Here is a 20,499-nt window from a genome sequence, read left to right as displayed (position 1 = left end):
CTGTTTCTGGGACAAGAGCAGTCAGGCCAGCGCAATAGAAGAGAACCTCAGAGGCAGAATTTCAACGGGAAAGGGATGCTGCTCTTTACCAAATGTCATAAAGGGCAGTGAGGCCTGGGCTTGGGAAATCCTCCTGGAGGGACGTTCCAGTGAGAAGAGGCATTCTTCAGATGGCGTGGAAGGCAGACTCAGCGGAGAGATGGATGAGAAAATTGAGCCTGAGTCTACACCATTTTTAAATACATTTGACCCTAAAAAGAGTGGTAAATGGGAGAAAGAAAGGGACATTTGAAGTGTTTTTCTTCTTCAAGGCCTGGCAGACTTGTCCCTTTAGAGAAGAAAGCAGTAAGTCGGGGCAGGGGGGATGTTGGAGAGGGAGGGGACGACCAGCAGCATTTCCAGAGCACCTACTGGCTGCCAGGGCCTTTCTCATTTCATTTCCTCCCAGTAACCCCTCAAGGCAAGTGCTTCTACTAGTACATTATCTGAGGGAGAGGCCAAGAATCACAGTGGTGAGGGCCTATTTGTCTGACTTCGGAGCCCATGCATGCTTATTCCTCTGTGCAAAGGAAAAAGTAAGAGAAAATTAAAGAGAAAATCAAAGAGAAAATTCATGTATTCTTCTCAGCAGCTGCTGAAGTAGGAATATGGTGGAAAGAGTACAGTGAAAAGAAGCTCAGGCTCCTGTTGGAGGTGGTCTTCAGGATAAAGGTATGGTCTAGGCTTGGGAGAAAGCCTGGGGAGGTGAGCCACAGAGGTGATGGCAGAGGCTGTGCATTGGCCATGCTCAAGAGGCAGCTGGACCTCACTGCTCTAAGCAGGGCTGCCTAGTCAGGGCACTCTATTTCCTGGTTTTGCGGCTGAGGAACTAGAGTGGAACGGGGTGTGGTATTAAGAAGTGTGGAGAGGCTGGCCAGGTATCCAGGGACCCAGGTGGCCAGAGGGCATTGCCTGACGCATACCCCTTGGAGTCTGTGGTGGGCAGTGTCCTGGTGAGGGTCACATTGCGTTTGTGGGGCAGGGAGTGTGAACAATGGAGAAGATGGTAGGGCTGAGAGACAGCCCCTTAACTCTGCTTCATTTCTTATTCTCCCATTCACAGTCTTCATTTCCCGTGTGGACCATTCCATTTGACTTCCAGGTCTGTTTTTGTTTTTAACTTTTGAGTGGGTAACGCACTCACATAATTCAACAATTAAAAATTATAAAAAGTTTAAGAAAGAAAAAATTAAGGAGAGAATAAACTGAAAATAAGATATAAAAAACCAAAAATAAAAATTAAAAAGAAAATAAAAATAAAAAATGAAAAGTTAAGCAGTGAAAACTATTTTTCCATTCCTGTGCTCCATCTACCCAGTTCCCACCCTCCCTGTGGTCATTGTTAGCATTTTGTGTGTCCTTCGGACTTAATTTAAGCCTTTAAAGCCAAAGTTTTCTTTCCCTTTCACAAAAAGTAGCATACTGTTCACACTCTTTTGTCCCTTGGATCTTTTTTTTTTTCTTTCAATCAACAGTATTTCTTGGAGATCTTTCCATATCAGTATGTACAGAGTTCTTCATTCTTTTTTATAGCTGCATAATATTCCTTTGTTTAAATTACAAGCAATGCACAAAGAATAAGTTTGTACATATATCATTTCACATGTTTACAAGTGTACCTGCAGGAAATTCCCAGAAGGAGAATTTTGGGGGCAAAAGGTATATATGTTTATAATTTCGATATTGCCAAATTGACTTCCATAGAGATTGTTCCAGTTTATACGCCTCAAGTAATTTATGAGAGCCTGGGTCTTAATTTTTAACTGTTTTCCAAGATGATTGCACTAGGCTTTCCTGCATATGACACCACAGCAGGTACTGTGGTTGACACACCAGTAGCTGGCCACTCACCCCCAACCCCATTAAGGCTTGCCCCATTATGACTTGAGGGAGATTGACCCTGGGTCAGACCTCTTTTGCCCCTCCAGACCTCTCCTTAACCACTCCCGTGTTCCCTGCCCCAGGGAGGCAATCTCCAACTCTGAGAATTGCTTGCTCTTTCCTAAACATATGCTAAGTCACACCTCCTAAGCCTTTGCCCATATTGTTCCCACTTGCTGTGCTCTCTCTCCCTTCTCAGTCTGGAAAATTCTGACTCCTCCTTTAAGATTCAGCCTTGCTTCTTTGGAATATTGCGTCTTTGGAGACCTTTCTGACCCTCCCTGGCGGAACTGGTCATTCCCTCCCTCCTCTGGGTGCCCTCCCACAGAATTCGGACTGTTCACTATTAGAACACATTTGGATCACCTGGTGGGGTAACTGTTTCCGTGGCTGACTCTCCAGCACCCAGCCCAGGCTAGGCCTATATTTCAAACTCATCTGTGACTAAAATTAAACTCACCAGAGGCAGGATGGTATGGAAAGGCCATGGGTGTGGTAGTCAGATTGGATATGACTCCATCCTCTGTCCTCTTTCTACCTCACCAGCTTCATCTCCTCCCCCTCCTTCTCTGAGCTATAACCACAGTGGCCTGCACTCCTTTCCCAGTGCATGGCTTTTCATATGCTGTCCCAACTGCTTATGATGCTCTTCCCCTGGCTCTTTCTCATCCTTTAGTGCCCTGTTTAACTATTACCTCCTAAGAGAGGCCTTCCTTGGCTACTGAGTCTAAAGGCACACCCCTTCCCATTCTATCATTCTCTAGTCATTCCCTTTATTGATTTATCACAATCCCAGCTGTCATGTTGATACATTGGTTCACATGTTTGCTGCTTGTCTCCCCCCTTAGACCTTGAGGGCAGGGACTTTGGCTTGCTCACTGCAGGGCCTGGCAAATATTTGGCACAACAGAAATCTTCATGAGGAATGAATAAACAAACAGGTTCAGATCCCTGCTCCACCACTTCTCAGCTTTGTCCCTGGATTAATTACCCTCTCGGAAGGCTTCCTCATTTGAAGATCAGGCCTTTCAAGTTGAGATCAGTATTGGAGATTGTGTAAAATGTCTGATTACATGAAGAGGCTCCGTAAATTGTAGCTATTATTTGTGAAGTTTATTCTTTCCTTCATCTGAAAAATGCACCCTTTTGCCAGGTTTAGAGACCTGGCATTTTTCAAAAGAATTTTTTATAGAGGTGTAACATATGTATAGAAAAGTACACACACCAATTACTACATATATATGTGCGTACACACACACACATAAACACATCCATGTAATCACCTCCCAAATTAAGGAGTAGAACATTCCAACACCCAGGAAAGTTACCATGTTAGCCTCCCCTATCTCCTCCCCGCACCAATAACACCTCCCATTCTTTCCCTCCTCTATTTGATTTGAGATCACTGCACATTCATTCTCTCTTCAAGCCATTTCTGACAAACTCCTTTTCTAGTTCGTCTTCTGAGACCTTCTTCTAGTAACTCTAGCTCTCTTGACTCCTACCGCCTGTGGACAAAAAAAGAGGTTCTATGGAAAGTAACCTCACAGGGTGATCTGATCATAAATTCCTAATTGGGCAGGTTGTGGTGGGTAGTCACATCCCAGGAAAATAACTTCTTTAGTAAGAGGTTTATCTTTGCCTTAAGTAACTCCTGTCCGTTGTGTCTGTGCATCTAGGTTAACACACCCTTGAAATGCCCCCTTTCGACCCCTCCTTCTAATACCTGACCACCCTCAAGAGTTTCACAATCCCATAATCCAATCCCTGCCTTGCTTTCTCCCACCTCCATGTAATCTTTCTTAGTTTCCTCCTTAATTTTAAATGCATAAAAGAAACTGCAAAACTGTTATTCTCTGGAGCATGTGAGATCTCGTTCCCCAGCACGTGTCATCAGTGTGGCTTAAATAAACTTTTATAAAAATTCTCTGTATGTTCGGATGTTTCTTACATTGATGCAAAGTGGGGGCATGCAACCCAGTGAAGTGCAAGATGATCCTTGCAATTTCACTTCTAGGTATATGCCTGAAAAAATTGAAAACAGATACTCGAACAAGTATATATATATATGCATGCTCATGGCAGCACTATGCATAATAGCCGAAAGATGGAAACAGCCCAAATGTCCATCAATAATGAATGAATAAAAAATTGTGATATACTTACATATTCAGCTATAAAAAAGAATGAGGTACTGATACATACAACTACATGGATAAACTTTGAAAACATTATGCTAAGAAGCCATAGGATCACACATTGTATGATTCCATATGTATGAAATATACAGAACAGATAAAGCCATTGTGTTAGAACACATATTGGTGATTGCCAGGAGCTGGGTGGGGATGGGATGGGGACAATTGCTTAACGGGTAAGGGTTTCTACTTTGGAGTGATGGAAATGTTTTAGAATTAGATAGAGGTGGTGGTTGCAGAATACTGTGAACATACTTAATGCCACTGAATTGTCCACTTTAAAATGGTTCATTTCATGTTTTATTAATTTCATGTCAAAAATTATTTTTGAAAAAATGAAGTAGTCACTCTCACTGTGCAGCTGAGAGGACCGAATGAGGTACAGGCTCCTTAAGCTTTCTAAGCTGTGAAGTGCTGGGCACATATCAGCTGGGGGCAACTGAAAGGAATGGCTTGGGGGTCAGCAGGTGTGGCTTTGCTGCTCTGTCCTAAGTAGTAATGATATGATGATAAGAGATAGCTATAATAATTACAGCTGATACTTCTATAATATTAATATGAGCCAGGCAATGTTCCAAGTGCTGTACATCTTAAACTCACCAATTCCTTGCACCTAACAGGTATTACTACCATATTTTCATTACAGGAGAAGAAACTGAGGAACTGAGCTTTAAATGCCTTGTACAAGTCACAGGTAAGGAAGTGGCAGAGTCTAAATTTGAACCTAGGCAGTCAGATTCCACAAACTTAAGTCTCAAATCCTAGGCTCTATATGATAAATCCTTTTCATGTTTTATCTCATTTAATCCTGTGAGGTAGGTGTTACTGTTATGTTCAAGACAAAAGACACAGGCCTAAAACGGAGTCATTCATGCTAAAAGCCCATGATACTAAACCTAGATTTAATACCTGATCTAATTGCAGTTTCAACCTCTCCCAGAAACATAATCTTAATTAACCAGTCTGGAATTTCCTGGTCAAGGATCAGTAAGGTAATCTGTCACCTAGGCCCTCTCCATCCCCCATAGAAAGAGGCAATCTGCATGATTAAAAACCCTTCCCATTCTCTTCCCCCAAAGAAAAGATGTCCCTGCCAGAGAATAATCCTTTCTTTTCTTTCACTAAGAGCTCTCTCGTGCCTCACCTGGCTTCCTATAAAAACCTTGTACAACCCTCAGGAGCACCCTACTAGTTATTAGATGGAATGCTGCCCGATTTATGAAACCAATAAAGCCAATTAGATCGTCAAGTTTACTCAGTTGAAATTTTTTTTTGGTTATTATTACTATTTTTTAAAAATTCCTTCATGGCTCATCTGTATTCAATGCCTTTGTCTTTACCCTGCATTTATTTTCATGTTGGTCTGCATATTCTTGTCATTATCTCTTCATCTTGCTTCACATTTTCTTTATACTGCACATATTACTACCTAAATATTATTTGTATTTTCTTTTGGTCTCATCACTAGAGGCAGGGCTTTTTTATTGATTTCCCAATACTCAGAACAATGTGTGGTATACAATGAATGTTGCACATAGTATTGGGTAGTTTTGTGTACCTGTTTCAATAAATATGATCATACTGGACATGGTTTACTTAAAAAAAAGTCTTGGATTGAAAAATCAAGACATAGATCTAGCTCATTCTTTTAAACAGATGAATGGTACATCTTCCACACTTTGAAGGTAACACCATTTATTTAAGCAGTTTCCTATTTATCAATATTTTCACCAGTGTATCTTTAAAGAAAACAATAAACATCTTAGCACATACCTTTTTGTGTATATAATGTACATATTTCTTTAGAATTAGTGTTTAGAAGTGGAATTGCTGGAAGAGTACATGTATTAAAAATGTCAACAGATAATGCCAAATTGCCCTCCTGATGAAATCCATTCTTGCCAGTGATGAATGAGGGTACACAACAGGTTTCCATATACCTTAGACTAGACTGGATATTATCCGTTTTTACCAATATGATGAGGGTAAAGGAACCCCCAATATACAGATGAGGAAACTGAGGCTCAGAAAATTTAGGGGCTTTTCCACATAGCTGGGAAGTGGAGGAGTTGCGATTCGACATCTCCTGAGTCCGATTCTGCAGAGGATGTACTAAACCTGGACAATTTCCTACGTTGTGTATCCTAGGGTACTTCTGGTTATTGCCGGGTCTTGGGATGCTGGCAGGCTGGCGCTCTCTGGGTCTCAGACCCCTCTCTACCGCAGACCGCCTCTCCCGTGCGCTGATCAATAACCGTCCTATAGCCTCCCCCGCTCGGAAATGGCGACCAGCTTGCTCGCGAGGCCACGCCCTTTCCCTGGGAGGCGGGGCCTGAATATAGGCCAGAGCGATAGATGCCCGAGCCAAGTTTGAAGTCGGCCGCCAGGCGAGCTCGCGCAGAAGCAGAGAGGCGGTGGCGCCTCAGGTCGGGAGGAGGAGCACCGAGCGGAGGGCTCGCTTGCTGGGGCCGCCCGAGAGTTTCTTCATCGCGGGCGCTGGGGCCGCCATCTTAGATGGCGGGAGTAAGACGAGAACGAGCGTGAGACAGGATCCTTCCCTACCGCTCTCTTTGGGCCCCAAAGAGGGCCAGCTGGCCGGGCTTTGGGGCGTGTGCCCTGAGGCGCGGAGCGCGTGTGCGACGATGCGGGGGCTGCCCGGGGCCCCGTCCCCTGGGCTGGGGACGCGCCGAATGTGACCGCCTCCCGCTCCCTCACCCACCGCGGGGAGGAGGAGCGGGCCAGACGCCGCAGCCGGACGACGAGACACGGAGGGGGCCCGGTTCTTCAGGTAGGCGGCAAGGCCGGGCCCTGGATGCTCGGGGAGTCGGGCGTCCGGGCTGAAGGCGCCGGTTCACCCGCGGCCCGGCTTGGGCGGTGCTGACAGTGGCCCCTCGGCTGCTGGGTGGAGGGCCCGGGCCAGGCCGCTGTCAACCCCGGGTGGCGCTGGAGGGCGGGGGAGCCGGGCGTCAGGGCTGAAGGTGCCGGGTTCCCTGGCGGCCCAGCTTGGGCGGTGCTGACAGTGGCCCCACGGCTGCTGGGTGGAGGCCCCGGGCCAGGCCGCTGTCACCCCCGGCGGCGCTGACGGGCGGGGCCCCGGGGCCCGGTGTCATGGCCGGCGAGACGAGTTCCCACATTCCCATTCTGATTTTCTTGTGTTTTGGGGAAACGTGCCAGCGCCACCCCTATACCTGGTGCACTTTCTTCATATTTTGGTAATGGGAAAATCCACCCAGAGCTGCCCGGTATCTCTGTTGTCATTCAGATGGGCTAATTCCTTTTCTTTCTGGCTGCGGAGTGGGGGACCGGGGTTTGCATCTCTCTCAAGGTCCGTCACTCAAGTGACACCCTTTTTAGGGAAGACGAGAGGAATCCAGGACGAGAGGAGGAAATGGGTCACTGCCCCGCCACAAAAGCATAGGGGCCTCGCCTAGAGTTTTAGGACTCTGTGGGTTACTAATGAAAGGTTTGAGATGCTTATACTGAAGATTGGCCTCGGGATGCATTGGAGTGAAGATCCAGGGCTGTCTTTTGTGTGGCGTTAGAGCCGCCAGGACGCGTCAATTCTGCAGCTGCGCTGCGGAGGCTTTGCAGCGTTAGGCGATGCGCAGAGAGAGGAGTTTGGACTTCGGGAGAGGCGAAGCGGCTGTGTTCATTCATTGTTCTCTTTCCAGGGCTCTGGGTGTGCCCTCTGGTATTCATTCTCTGGTGAGAAGAGTGATAGGATTTCCTAGGTCTCCTTGAGATGTGACTGGGTTCTAGAGGATCGCTTAATCTAAGCAGGGAATGAATTCAGCGCACGTTCACAAAGTATTTCTGCTTGCCTTGTCCTTTGTGGCCTGAGTGGAGGGAGTCTGCCCTCGGTTGGCTCCCGAGGCGTGAAAACAATGCGCTGTGATAAGGATGGACTTACCAAGTGTTGTGGGAATTTGGAACAACTTGTTTTTCCTGGGAGAGTTGAAGAAGCCTGTCCACTGGAGGAGACTTTTGCGCTGAGATTTGGACTGATGAGTAAGTGCTCACCAGGTGAGGAGGAAGAGAGAGAGCATTCTAATGTGAGGGAACAGCTGGTACAAGTAAGAAACATGCAGGGGTTGGGGATGAGTTTGGGCAGCAGCAAGAAGTCTGGGGTGCAGGAAGGAAGTGGTGAGAAATGAAGGTCTAAAAGAAAAGTTGGCTAGATTGTGAAGGATAGTTGTTGAAGATAGTGAACTAGTTCATTTAATTTGGATTATTTTAAATGAGCGTTGCTAATTATTTTTTCTTGCTGATAAATTTCTCCTCTCGATGTTGAAGCTGATAGTAATTGAAAAGATTCACGTCGATAAACCTAATTAAGAACGTTTTTGATAAGTACTTTCTTTGTACATGGTGACTGAACCGAACTCATTTCTAGGGATTCTTGCAGAAGAGTCTTCTCAAGTTATACTTGCTCACAAAAATGTTGACTTTACAGATGTAGTATACTGCACTAATAGTACATTTTAAATGGCTGTTGACAATAAAAACCATGCTCCCCAGTCATATATAAATTTCCAGATTGTATAAAACATCTGAAAAAGTATAGAATGTGAGTAGATATTTTTAGTTTAGTAAATGTGTTTTATAGAATAAACCATTTCTTTGGATTGATTCCATGGATTCCAATTCTTTTATAAAGGCTTTAGCTCTTTGAACATTATTTCTCCCAAATAGCTATATTGTGATTAATGCTATGCTAAAGCGATTATTATGTTAACAGGCTTCAGCTAGCAGTTCCTAAATCTTTCTTGGGTTGTGATGCTTCTGTACCACTGAAGAATATTAAGATTCTTTTCTTGGTGATGGAATGGGACGAGACTCTGGGTGGTGAGCACACAATGATGTATTATAAAATTATACACTTGAAACTTATATGTTATTAACCAGTGTTACTCCCATAAATTTAATGTTTAAGAAATATTCTTTTGACTTGTTTTCACCCTTATCACTTCAAGGGCTAAGCTATTTAAATTGCAACAGAAACATTTGACTCATTTGATTGAATACTGGATACTTGGGAAAATAAACCTGTTACTGTTTCTGTTGTAAAACTTATCTTTTAGGTATGTATTTGTGATTATAAATTGTAGCGGGATTGCTTAGTCTTGTTAAACTCTTGTCAGTAGTTGAAAAATATGCGTGCTTTCAAAATAGAAGGCTTGAGTGAAATACATTAGAACATACTTTATAGGATTTGGTTTAGCAGAAGAAAACAGTGAAAAGCATATTAAATTAGTCATTTATGATGAAAAGTTTCTAAAAAATGAAATGGAGAATGGTTAAACATCAAGTGTTCTATTACAACTGCTCTGAAACTAGTTGCTTTTAGTTTAAAACATGCCATTGTGAAATCTGAAATAGATGCTTTGTTCTGAAGATTAAACTTGGAAGTTAAATTTTACTTTTCCAGAAGCATTAGATTACTTATTAAAATGGAAAATAAAATTAATAACTTCATTACTATTTTAAGGAGTCAGTAGTAGATATATGGTTCTACTACATTTTAATTTCAGATAAAACTTTGAGTAGTTGGTAACCTACTGCCTAAAAATAGAAAAATGTTACATGAGGGAGTGCTTTTGTTTGCATGTTAGGAACATAATAGGCCATACATAATAATCTTGGTCTTGGGAGGAGCTTGTTAGCCAAACAACATGCCTTCATGTTGACTTGCAGAAGAGAATTTTAAATATTGCCTTTGAAAGGCAGTGGACTAATGTGACGGTAGGGGGTTTATGAAACCACAAAATTGTGCTTTGACTTGAGGTTTTTTGTTTTTTAAATTGTGCAGAACATGGGAGTCTCATTTCTTCAAAACAAATGACTGTAGGTAGAAAACTGCTCACCTTGCGTGGAAATCAAGGAACATTGGGCTCATTTAGGATGAGGTTGTTTCAGGTTTTAGGTTGTCTTATTTTGTATGTGTTTTGTTTGTTCATGTATGTGTATGGATGGATAAGAATTCCTACTTAATAAACTGACTAGATTCAAAATGTAATACTAGATATTTGAGTTCCAATTCAAATTCAGTTAGTATTTTGGGTATAGGGCTTAAACTATTTTACCTGTAATCTTCATGATAGTAAGGGCTGGGTATTCTAGCTTTAAAAGTTGTGAGTAAAAGTTCCTTAATTATATATTAAAATTTTCATTAATTTTTACAGTGATTGAATCATTCTTTTCCTTCATTTCTCCCATAATACTTATGTAGCTCTCAATAATTTTAGTAGTTAGCTTCAGATCTGTTAGCTTTTCTTCTAAAATTACTCCTAGAATCTCAGTTTAACTAGTTCTTTCTTTGTTACTAGTTTTGGCCCAGGCTGTCTGAAGTCTCTGGCAAATCACAAAGTGTGTTAATTGCTTCACATTCCAATCAGTGTACATAGTTTTTCTTGAGGAACACTTGACACACAGTTTTATTTTTAGATCAGATTCTAAGGGATTTTACTGGGTGAGGATTAACAATCCTAAAACTAGTTTAGAATTTAAAAACCTTTGTGATTTAGAGATTATTTACATTTTTGGTTAATGAATGGGAAGCAGCAGGCAATGGCAATCAATGTCTAATTGCTTCTGAGGACTTTGTGGATTCTACTAGTTTCTTTCTTTTCTACTTGTTGGGTTTAAGTTACTGTCATTTAATAGCAAGAGTAAGCATATTTTTACTGTTTTAGTCAAGATGTTCTTTCCTATATTCTTCCAGTCTGCTATGGAGAGTAAAAGTGGTCTGATTTTTTTTGAAGCTACTAGGCATTCCATTTGGACAAAATATTTACCTTTCTCCATCCATGTACATTTCTGATGAGAGTCAAGCTAGTTAATGTTTAACTCAATATGTCTTTAAAATTACTTGTTTTCATTCTTAAAATGGGTATTTTGGAGGCATCCTTTTCAGACTTGGATAGCTTTTTAACATGTCCTTTACCTAGGTTTGGGATAAATGAAATTCTGAGTTTTTCCTGGAAGAACGTGACAGGTTATATGTGGCAAATCTTATTTCATTCCAAAATTCATTAGGAAGCTCAGAGTCTCTGAGAGAGGCATTTCCCTAGATCTACATAGGTCATTCAGAAAGGAGCTCCTATTTGCATTTAACAAAGTTTATTTACAATAGGCAAAAATGGAAGAAGTTCAAATGATCAACGGTAATAAAATGATTACGTAAACTGGGGTATAGCCACTTTGATGGGGCACTAAGCTCTTCATTAAATATGGCATATATGAAGCATTTATGACATGGAAAATGCTGAACACAAAATTATGTATCTAGAATGATCGTAGTTGTATATAAAAACTTAATATAGTGGAATATTATTTACTAATAAAAAGAAATTATATACTGATCTATTCTCCAACATGTTTAAACCTTGCAGACATTATGTTAAATGAAAATACAATCAGAAAAGACCACATATTATATGATTACTTTTATATGAAATGTTCAGAATAGGCAAATGTACAGAGACAGACAACAGGTTAGTGGTTGCCAGGGGCTGGAGGGAGTGCGGAATGGGCAGTGACTGTGTGATTGGGGTTTCTTTTTGGGGTGATGAAAATATTCGAAAATTGATTGTGGAAATGGATGCACAATGCTAGGAATGTAATAAAAGCTATTGAATTGTACACTTTAAATGAGTGAGTTGTGAGGTATGTGAATTATATCTTAAGCTGTTAAAAAATTCAGAACCTACACATAGGAAGAAAATACATGGAGATGTTAACAGTGGTTTTTAAACAGTAGAAATAAAGATAATGTTCCTTTTTATACTTTTCATAGTCTCTGAATATATTGCTTTTATAGTAGAAAATACATTTAATAATGTTAAAACAGTTCAATTCATGATCTGGGCCCTTATGTCACTCCATTCAGTCACTGTCAGATTACAGTGACAGCTATATTTTTGAGCTTCTTTCAACTATCTACTTCTTTCACATTAGTTCAGGCTTTTATTACTATTTGCCTGGACCATTAGAACCTGTGAATTGAACTCTTTTTTTCTTCTCATGCCAGTACATCCTCCACATTATGGCCAGATTCATTTTCTCAATGTGCAGATTCTTAAAAATTAAATTTTATTAATTTTTCAAATAGATAATAGAGTCACCTGCCACAAAATTAAAAGGATACAAAGTTGTGCTGTGCAGAGTAATCCTTCCTCTTGTTCTCCAGCTACCTAATTTTCTTTCATAGAGGGAAATATGGGGTTCTTCTCTATATCTTTTTTATGATGATATAAGAATATTCAAGTGTAGACGTGCAAATCTTTTGCAAATCTTCCAAAGAGTCTCCTCCATTGCGTATCAGACTAAACATAGAGTTCTTGCTTCTATGTCTTGCTAACTGATTCCTCACACTATCTGGAGCATAATTCAGAAACCATTTTTTAAGCACTTAAGTAGGTACAGGCTAATGTGCTTTGTACAGGGTGAAAAAGGCAAGTTCTTGCCTTCAGGATCTTATCTAATGAAGAGAGATTGGCATGATTTCCTCACTTTTATCTGTTCCTCTTTTAAGAGCATTTTGAGCACCATCTTCTAAATGTCATTTCCTGATCTTTTTCTCTTCTCACTTATTGTTGTTTCCTTCCTTGAACCCTGCCTTAAAACTCTTTGCATTTATTTTTATGGCCTTTATTTATAGTCATTTGTGAGCTTACTGTACATTCCAGTAGATTATAAAACTCAATGTTTCCAACTCAATGTGCAGTTTCCTTATTTATCAATACTTGTGAAAAAAAAATTTTTCCCTTTGAGAGGCTGAGGGATCAGCCCTGTGATCTTTGGTGAAAGTGTTGAATCTAAATTCCAATACTTAATAGGTTTCCTGTGACCTTTTATTTAAACTTAAATGGTTTGTGAAAGTACTTTTTTGGAACTGTGCACTGTAGACTATCCCACTCTTCTTTTCTTAGAAGACTGTGTATTAATCACCTTTGAAATACCCAGAGTTTATCATAACAGCTAGCCCCTGATCCGCAGCTCAATTTGTTGAATATACGGTGTTAAATAATGTTTATTGAGTTGAATTTTTTGTATAGATGTCTTACATGTCTGGCTAGACTTAAGGTCTTTAACTATTTTGCTCATTTTTCTAAATCTCCAGTTCTTAAAACTTTGTCTTGATTATATAACAAACATTAATTGAATGAGTGGAGATTCAGAGGTTTATCACCTGTGGATTTAGTTCTTTCTTACTACCCATCATACACACAAATGCTTACAGTTAAGCGGATACACTTACTAAACTTAGGACATCTTTTGAGTTACCTTGCTTAGTTCTATTGGGTGTTATCTGTAGAGTGCTCTGGGTTCTCACTGCCAGCTCCTTGAAGACGTTTGCCTGCTTTAACAGCTCCCTGACTCATTGACTCACGCTGCTGGCTATTTCTTTCTGCATTCATAGGCTTAATACATGGAAGAAAGTTTTAACCAGAGAGAATGAGGGGATAAATGATTCTCTTCCACCTTCCTTGACTTTAGTCTGGATTGGAATTAAAGTGAGATTGTGAGACTAGAGATCATCACCTTCATGACAAGCATTTAGCTGTTTGACACTACAAAATGGGCCCCATGGGCGTGTGTGTGTGTGTGTGTGTGTGTGTATGGAGGGAGGTGTTGGTAAACTATACATAACATAAAATTTTCCATTTTAACCATATATGTGTACTATTCAGTGGCATTAAGTATATTCACAACATTGTGCAACCATCACCACTATTTCCAGAACTTTTTCATCATCCCAAACAGAACCCTGTACTCATTAAACAATAACTCTCCATTCCTCCCTACTCCAAGCTTCTGGTAAATACTTTTCTACATTCTCTCTACGAATTTGTCTATCCCAAGTATCTCATATAAGGGACTTATTTCACTTAGTGTGTTTTCAGGGTTCATCTATATTGTACCATGTACCAGAATTTAATTTCTTTTTATGTCTGAATAACATTCCTGTGTACGTGTTCGTGTGTATGTAATATTTTATCTCTTGATGGACTCTTGGGTTGTTTCCACCTTTTGGCTGTTATAAATAATGCTGTGAACATTAGTTTACAAGTGTATGTATTAATCTCTGCCTTCCTATGTGTATATGCCTAGGAGTGGAATTGCTGGATCATACAGTAGTTCTGTTTAACCTTTTGAGCAACTGCCAAACTGTTTTCACAGCAACTGTACCACTTTGCATTCCCACCAGTTTCTCCATATATATCCTTGCCAACACTTGTTATTTTCTGTTTTTTTTTGATTTTATCTGTCCTAATGGATATGAAGTGGCCCTAGGCTTTTTTCTTTCTGTTAGTTAGAGCTAATAGGCAAACCAGAAGCTTAGAAATTGACTCTATTTGCATCTAATAGACTTTTTTCTCCCTTATAAATGTATTTGTATATAATGTTCTTCAAAGAGATACACTAATTACACAATAACTCATCATTTTTGAAAAGAATAAAGTTTTTTGACAAGCTGGTACATGTAGTTATTGTAGTTACCTTTCTTAATACCCACATATCAAATGTATTCAGTTAGTTGATGAAAGATGATTTCAGTTCATCCTGGGTGATAAGATATATTAACTGAAAAAAGTTGTTCAAGAAGATCCCATTTTTACAAAGAAAAATATAAAATATATATCTATACATAAAAAAGATACGTATGTCCACAAATGTTAGCAAGAGCCATCTATAGGTTAATTTTTGTATTTTTCTATATTTTTACTCTCCCTGCCCCATGAACATGTATTCTGTAATCAGTCAATATAGCTTTTTAAAGAGTAGTAGTTTGGGAAATATAAATTATTGCTAAAACCTATATGTGTATGTATTAACATCTGTATGGGATTATAAGCATGGAGAAAACACTGAAGAATATTATTAAGTTGTTAAAAAAAAAAAGACCATTAATTTATATGTCATAAGTGCTCTAGGAAAAAAATAAAGCAGGGCAAAAGTTTTAGGAGGTACTGAGGATGGAGATAGGTTTCTATTTACAGTTTCTATTTTTATAAAGTCACTAACTATTAAGATTAAAAATAAAAGGAAAACGAAGTTGTGTAAAAAGTAAAAACAACTGGTTCGTTTCTTTCTAGACTTTTCCTCTACCCTCATTCCCTGGATAGATATACTGTAGCTTTTGTTTTACCTATGCATCTATCAAAATACTACTCTTTCTAGTTCAAATATTACAGTGAAATCATCCTTTATTGTCCATATCCTCTTCCACTCAAGCTACCAGTGACCTTTCCACATTCCTGATCTCATAGTAGTTTTCTTGAGAAGTTATCTTCCCCCACCACCCAGAGAAGCTGCCACATTTTGTCGTAGGCCTGCTTGTCATTCTGAAAGCCCTTAGCACTGTGCCTAGCACATAGTTAAGTCTTTGGTAAATGATGATGGTTTTTTTTCCTTTACTTTAAAAGCTCATGGAAGGCAAGGTCCACATCTGTCTGAATTTTATATTGTTCAGCAGCTGGCAATTGAAAGTAGTCTTAGGAACTGTTGAATGAATAGTGTTCCTTATTCTTTTCCTCTCAGTTTTGTTCTAGGTTGCAGTATATAATCATTCTGGTTCTTAAGATTATATATCAGTATTTTTTTTTCTTATTTAAAAATTTTTTTATTTCTTTATTATGGCGACATTGGTTAATGAAATTCATTAAGTTTCAGGTGTACAATTCCACAGCAAGACATATATATATATTACACTGTGTGTTCACCGCCCATAGTTAGATTTCTTTCTGTCACCACATACTTGACCCCTTTTCTCCCATCCATCTCCCCTTCCCCGCTACCCTCTGGTAACCAGCAGTCTATTGTCCATGTCCATGAGTCTCTGTTTGTCCTGTTTTATATTAGTATTTTTATGTGGTAGATAGGAGATTCACTTATTTTATATTTTATGTTTCACATCTTTATTTTAGAGGATGGCTAACGCTATTTTTAAAATTATTTGATTATGCACGATTTGCCACTAAAATTTGAGGCCTTTTATGTGGAAAAGATATCGGTGATACAAGGTTAAGTCAGTGTTTCCAAGTATTAACTTAGCAGGGTGAGGTATCGGGTAATTTTTTTGTTTTTCTTTCTAACCTTTTCACTATGTAGCCACCTCCCCCACCCCTAACCTCCCCCCCCTTTTTTTTAACTCTGTCATTACCTGGCCATCAGAATAATCATCCCCTAAACCATATTTTATTTGTGCACTGTATATTTTGGTACTTGAATTAATGATATGCTTTCTAAATGGGTCTGTTCATTTTTAAATTAGCAGTTGCTGCCTAAATGAGAAACAATGACTGATTTGGAGATGAAAAATAAAACTTGGATTAAAAAAGAGTTCAAAGTGACTTAAAATGAAAATAATGAAAAACTAATTTGTGACAAGAGTTAAAAATGAAATTGGCTCCAGATGTCTTTCACTGTGAAACTGATTGGTTTAACATATTGTTTTGAACTAGTTAATTTTTAACTTGTATTTAAAATTAATTACCTTTTAAAAAAATCAGAATCTTTTCTAAACTTGGGCAGCTCCTGCTTGGTAATTTTTAGAAGAGTAGAGTGTCACATTTCTTCATGTGTGTTTATGCTGGCCAGTCATCTGATGAAGTTACCAGTTTGTGGTCAGAAATTGAGAAAGAGGAGTGAAGAAACTCAAAATATTGACACACACCACCGTGCAGTGCATCAGAGTGCCCTTTTGGACTGGTTGGGAAACTGTAGCCTAAGCCTTTTCCAAACTAGATATATTATTGTTTTCTAACTTGAATGAGATGACATTTGACTTTTAAGTGTTTGAGCATATCTCTTCAGCAGAAACTTTTCAAGGGTGATTTTTTTCCCCCCAGTGTTGTGGGACCAATTGAATTGAAAAAAAAAAAAAAACAAAAAGTGAACAAAGTACATATTTTCTAAAGGAAACTGGGATAATCTTGAAAATTTGATCATCCAGTCTCTCAGATGGACCGAGGTGGGCTGAAGTGGGAAATGAGCTTAAGTGGGAAATAGTAATGTGCATGATAAGCACATTAAAATATGAGTATTTAATCATGTTTTTACTCTGTCACCCAAAACTGTTCTTATGAGATTTTGATTGCAGTTGAAGAAAATGAATCTATTCTTTCATCAGTCTCAATTCTCACAAGTCTTATAGTTTGACCATCTTACAGTTGAGTGTGATTTTTTTGTCTAAAGAAACAATTTAAAAAAAAGTGATCTCTGAAGGTAAAAATTTACCTTTATTGATTGACTATTCACCTGCCAATTTCTAAAAATATTATTCTTAATTTATTTAATCTTCCCAACAGCCTGGTGATTTAGGTACTTACATTATGATCCTTATTTTAAAGAGGAAAAAGCAAAGAGAAATGGGGTAAATAACCTAAATAACAGGCCACCTACTTAATCAGAGAATAAAGGGATTTTCTAGGTTGATTTGGACTCCATCCTGCATCCTATCTTCACTTCAGAATTTAATCACTAGGTGTGATGCAAATTTACTCTTTTTGTTAGGTTTCCGGGAATGCCCTCTGTTCTATCATTTTATAACTTAAAGTAGTTCCATTTCCTTCTTATGGGCCTTACATGTTTAACCCCACCTTATTTACTTCCTCAACTAAACTTTGAAATTATTGAAGGCTTCGATCAAGTTCTAAACTAATTTCTCTCTCCAAGTACTCATTTTTTGTAGAGTCCTCAGAGATATCCCTTTTGAAGAGTTGTCTTTCCTAAACTTTTGTTGACCTGAGTAGAAATACTTATTTCCATGACTCTTTTTTTTTTCTGTAAGATGATAATGAATACATTTTGCTATTACTTTATATGTGTAAACTTTTTTTTGGATCTTAAATATTTAATTTAGGGATATAGTTTAAAGTAATACTTTTAGAAATATTCTTTCTAAAATGTTACCCTCTATCACTAATTCATATTTCATAAACTTCTAGGAAATTTCCTGTCACATGTATGTAAAATGTACCCAGTTTATGCAAGCACTTTGGGCAAGATTGTGGGCTCATACTGAAGCCTTTAATCTAAAGCTGGGGGTGATTAGGGATGTCTACTTAATGTTTTAAACATTTATCATTTAATAGAAGGACTTCCCTCTCTGGAAAGTTTTCTGCACTAATTTTGCCAGTTTTTCTGAGAGTGTTTAAGATGCTTGGAATTTTATATGATAGGTAATACTCTGAAAAGTGAGCTTTGTGGAAAGATTTCTAAAATGATTGTATTGGCTTTTGAATTTTAAAGGTTCATTAAGCAATTAAGTAATCAAAATTGAGTAGACAAGTCTTTGAAATAGTGTTCTGATCAGAAAGGTTATTAAAGTTATTAAAAATAATGTACTTAGTTTATTTTATTACTACCATTTCTCCTATTCTGTACTCCCAGTCTATTTTCTAATTTTCTGATTTGTCAGAAAGATACAGTGTTAGAATATTTTAGTTAACTGATTAAAATATAAACTGACACATACTTCAAATAAAATTGTATACCATATAAAGTTAATAGAGCTACTTTTGCCTATATTTTGATTAAAGAACAGCAAAATAGGATATTTTACATGTCTCAAGCTCTTAAGTTGCTATAAATCGTATATGGCATTTGGTTTTCTTATCTTTAACATTAAATCTTGTCTTATTTCTCCTATCTGAAGAGATAAAAATAAGATGCTTTTGAGGAAATGATTGATCTAAGCGGGGAGAGAAGTATTTTCCAAAAAGTTATGCTTTGGTTAATTTTAGGTAATTTAGAAGTGTGTTGATGTCATTCACAGGTTCCAAGTTATAGACTAAATGGGTAAAAACAACTAGAATTGCCCCATGCAGACCCTGCAGAGGATCTCTGGGAATATGGAGATAGCTTGTAAATAGCATATGAATAAGATAATGTACAGCCAGTGTTATTCCCCCAAGTAATGTGAGAGCTAAACATGGTTTTTCACAATTGATCTGTACTTTGGAACTGGGAGCTTAATTTTTGGAACACATTAGCATAGTGGTTAAGAGTTTTAGGCTCTGAACTCAGAAAAACGTAGGCTGCAGGTTTAAGGGCTACTAGAAGAGTTTCTGGTTATTGTAATCAGTACAACCATCACTGCTTGTATAACAAATGATAATAGGTACCATTTACTATCTCAGGCTAACACTATACGCTCATGTGTTATTTAATCCTCCTGTGTTACAAAACATGCCAAGTATAAGAGCAAGAAATACAAGTAAATTAAATTTAGATGTCAGTAAGTTAAAGGCTATTAAAAATACAGGCTTTTTATTTAGTGTGTTCAGATCATTTGTGCCACAGACTTTTAAAGCTCTTGCTCCCAGTTCCTCCTCCTTGCTTGCAAATGAAGGAGAAACTCAGGGCAGCTAGATAATATTACAACAGAATTTTAACTGGAGGACAGTGCCTTGGTTATTTGATGTATAGGAATTTTTTTGTATTGACTAATAGTCAGAATTAGTGAGTCATGGTTTATATTTCAGCAGTCTTATTACATGGAGATTTTATTTTATCTAACTTTTTTGGAATGAGGATAAAAAAGAATGGCTTAAAAGAAATTTATAAAATTTTCATTGTATTTGTCTTAAGTCCTATCCATTTACTGCAGATTATGAGAATTAGCTTTTTGAATAAAAGATTATATTTTTGATATACCCTCTATTCTGTATCTTTCAGTGGATAAGAAGAAAGGCCAAGTTAGAAAAAGCAAAAGGAATACTAGGATAATGAATTTAAATTGTTATTTAGAAATGAAGTAAACATCTCTTAAATATGAAGAAAAATTTAAAGTTATATATAAAGTTACATATATTTTTTCCTTTCCTCCATGTACAGGTCTGCTGCATTATTTAAACAATTTCTAAGTACTATAATAGTAACATTACACGGTTAAATCACTGTTATAATATAGCTGTAATTTAATGAGGATCTGAATTTGTTGTCACTAAACCTTTTGAACGTCACATTTTCTTCATCTAAAAAAGAAGTAGAAATAGTACCTGCTTTAGTCTAATTTTACAGTCGTGTGAGAAAGTAATGAGAGCTGAATAAACTTAAGTTCTGTAAAATTGTTAAGTTTTTCTTGACTGAAGTAAACTTTCTGGAATCAGTCTCAATCACAGACTGCATTGGTTCATTCTCAGAAACTAGGTTTTAGGTAGATCAAGTCTCTTAAAATCTCATTTAAACACCAAAGTGCTGGTTACTTTAGGTATTTTTGCTCTGCCAATGTAATATTTTTAAGTGAAATATAAGACAGTATTTGAAGGAAAACTAGAAAACAAGGTTTTTCAGAATGTCCGGTTATAAATACTAATGAAGAAAATTTAAAATGAAGTATTTACATTGTTTGGTGTATGTGTGTGCTTCCCTA

The 20,499-nt window shown here is 38.1% G+C and overlaps 1 protein-coding gene across 1 annotated transcript in view; it reads left to right on the top strand.

The window, feature by feature from the left end:
- The first annotated feature begins 6,564 nt into the window (after positions 1–6,564).
- Positions 6,565–20,499, top strand: part of RAF1 (Raf-1 proto-oncogene, serine/threonine kinase) — a 54,687-nt gene continuing 40,752 nt past the window's right edge. The window contains exon 1 of the mRNA XM_006917635.3: positions 6,565–6,906. The gene's annotated coding sequence lies outside the window, so the exon portion shown is untranslated. The remainder of the gene's footprint in view (positions 6,907–20,499) is intronic.

The sequence above is a fragment of the Pteropus alecto genome, unplaced genomic scaffold, assembly GCF_000325575.1.
Source record: "Pteropus alecto unplaced genomic scaffold, ASM32557v1 scaffold75, whole genome shotgun sequence".
In the NCBI taxonomy this organism is placed as follows: domain Eukaryota; kingdom Metazoa; phylum Chordata; class Mammalia; order Chiroptera; family Pteropodidae; genus Pteropus; species Pteropus alecto.
The sequence above is the reverse complement of the archived record's forward strand: the minus strand, read 5'-3'. Positions and strand labels throughout refer to the sequence as shown.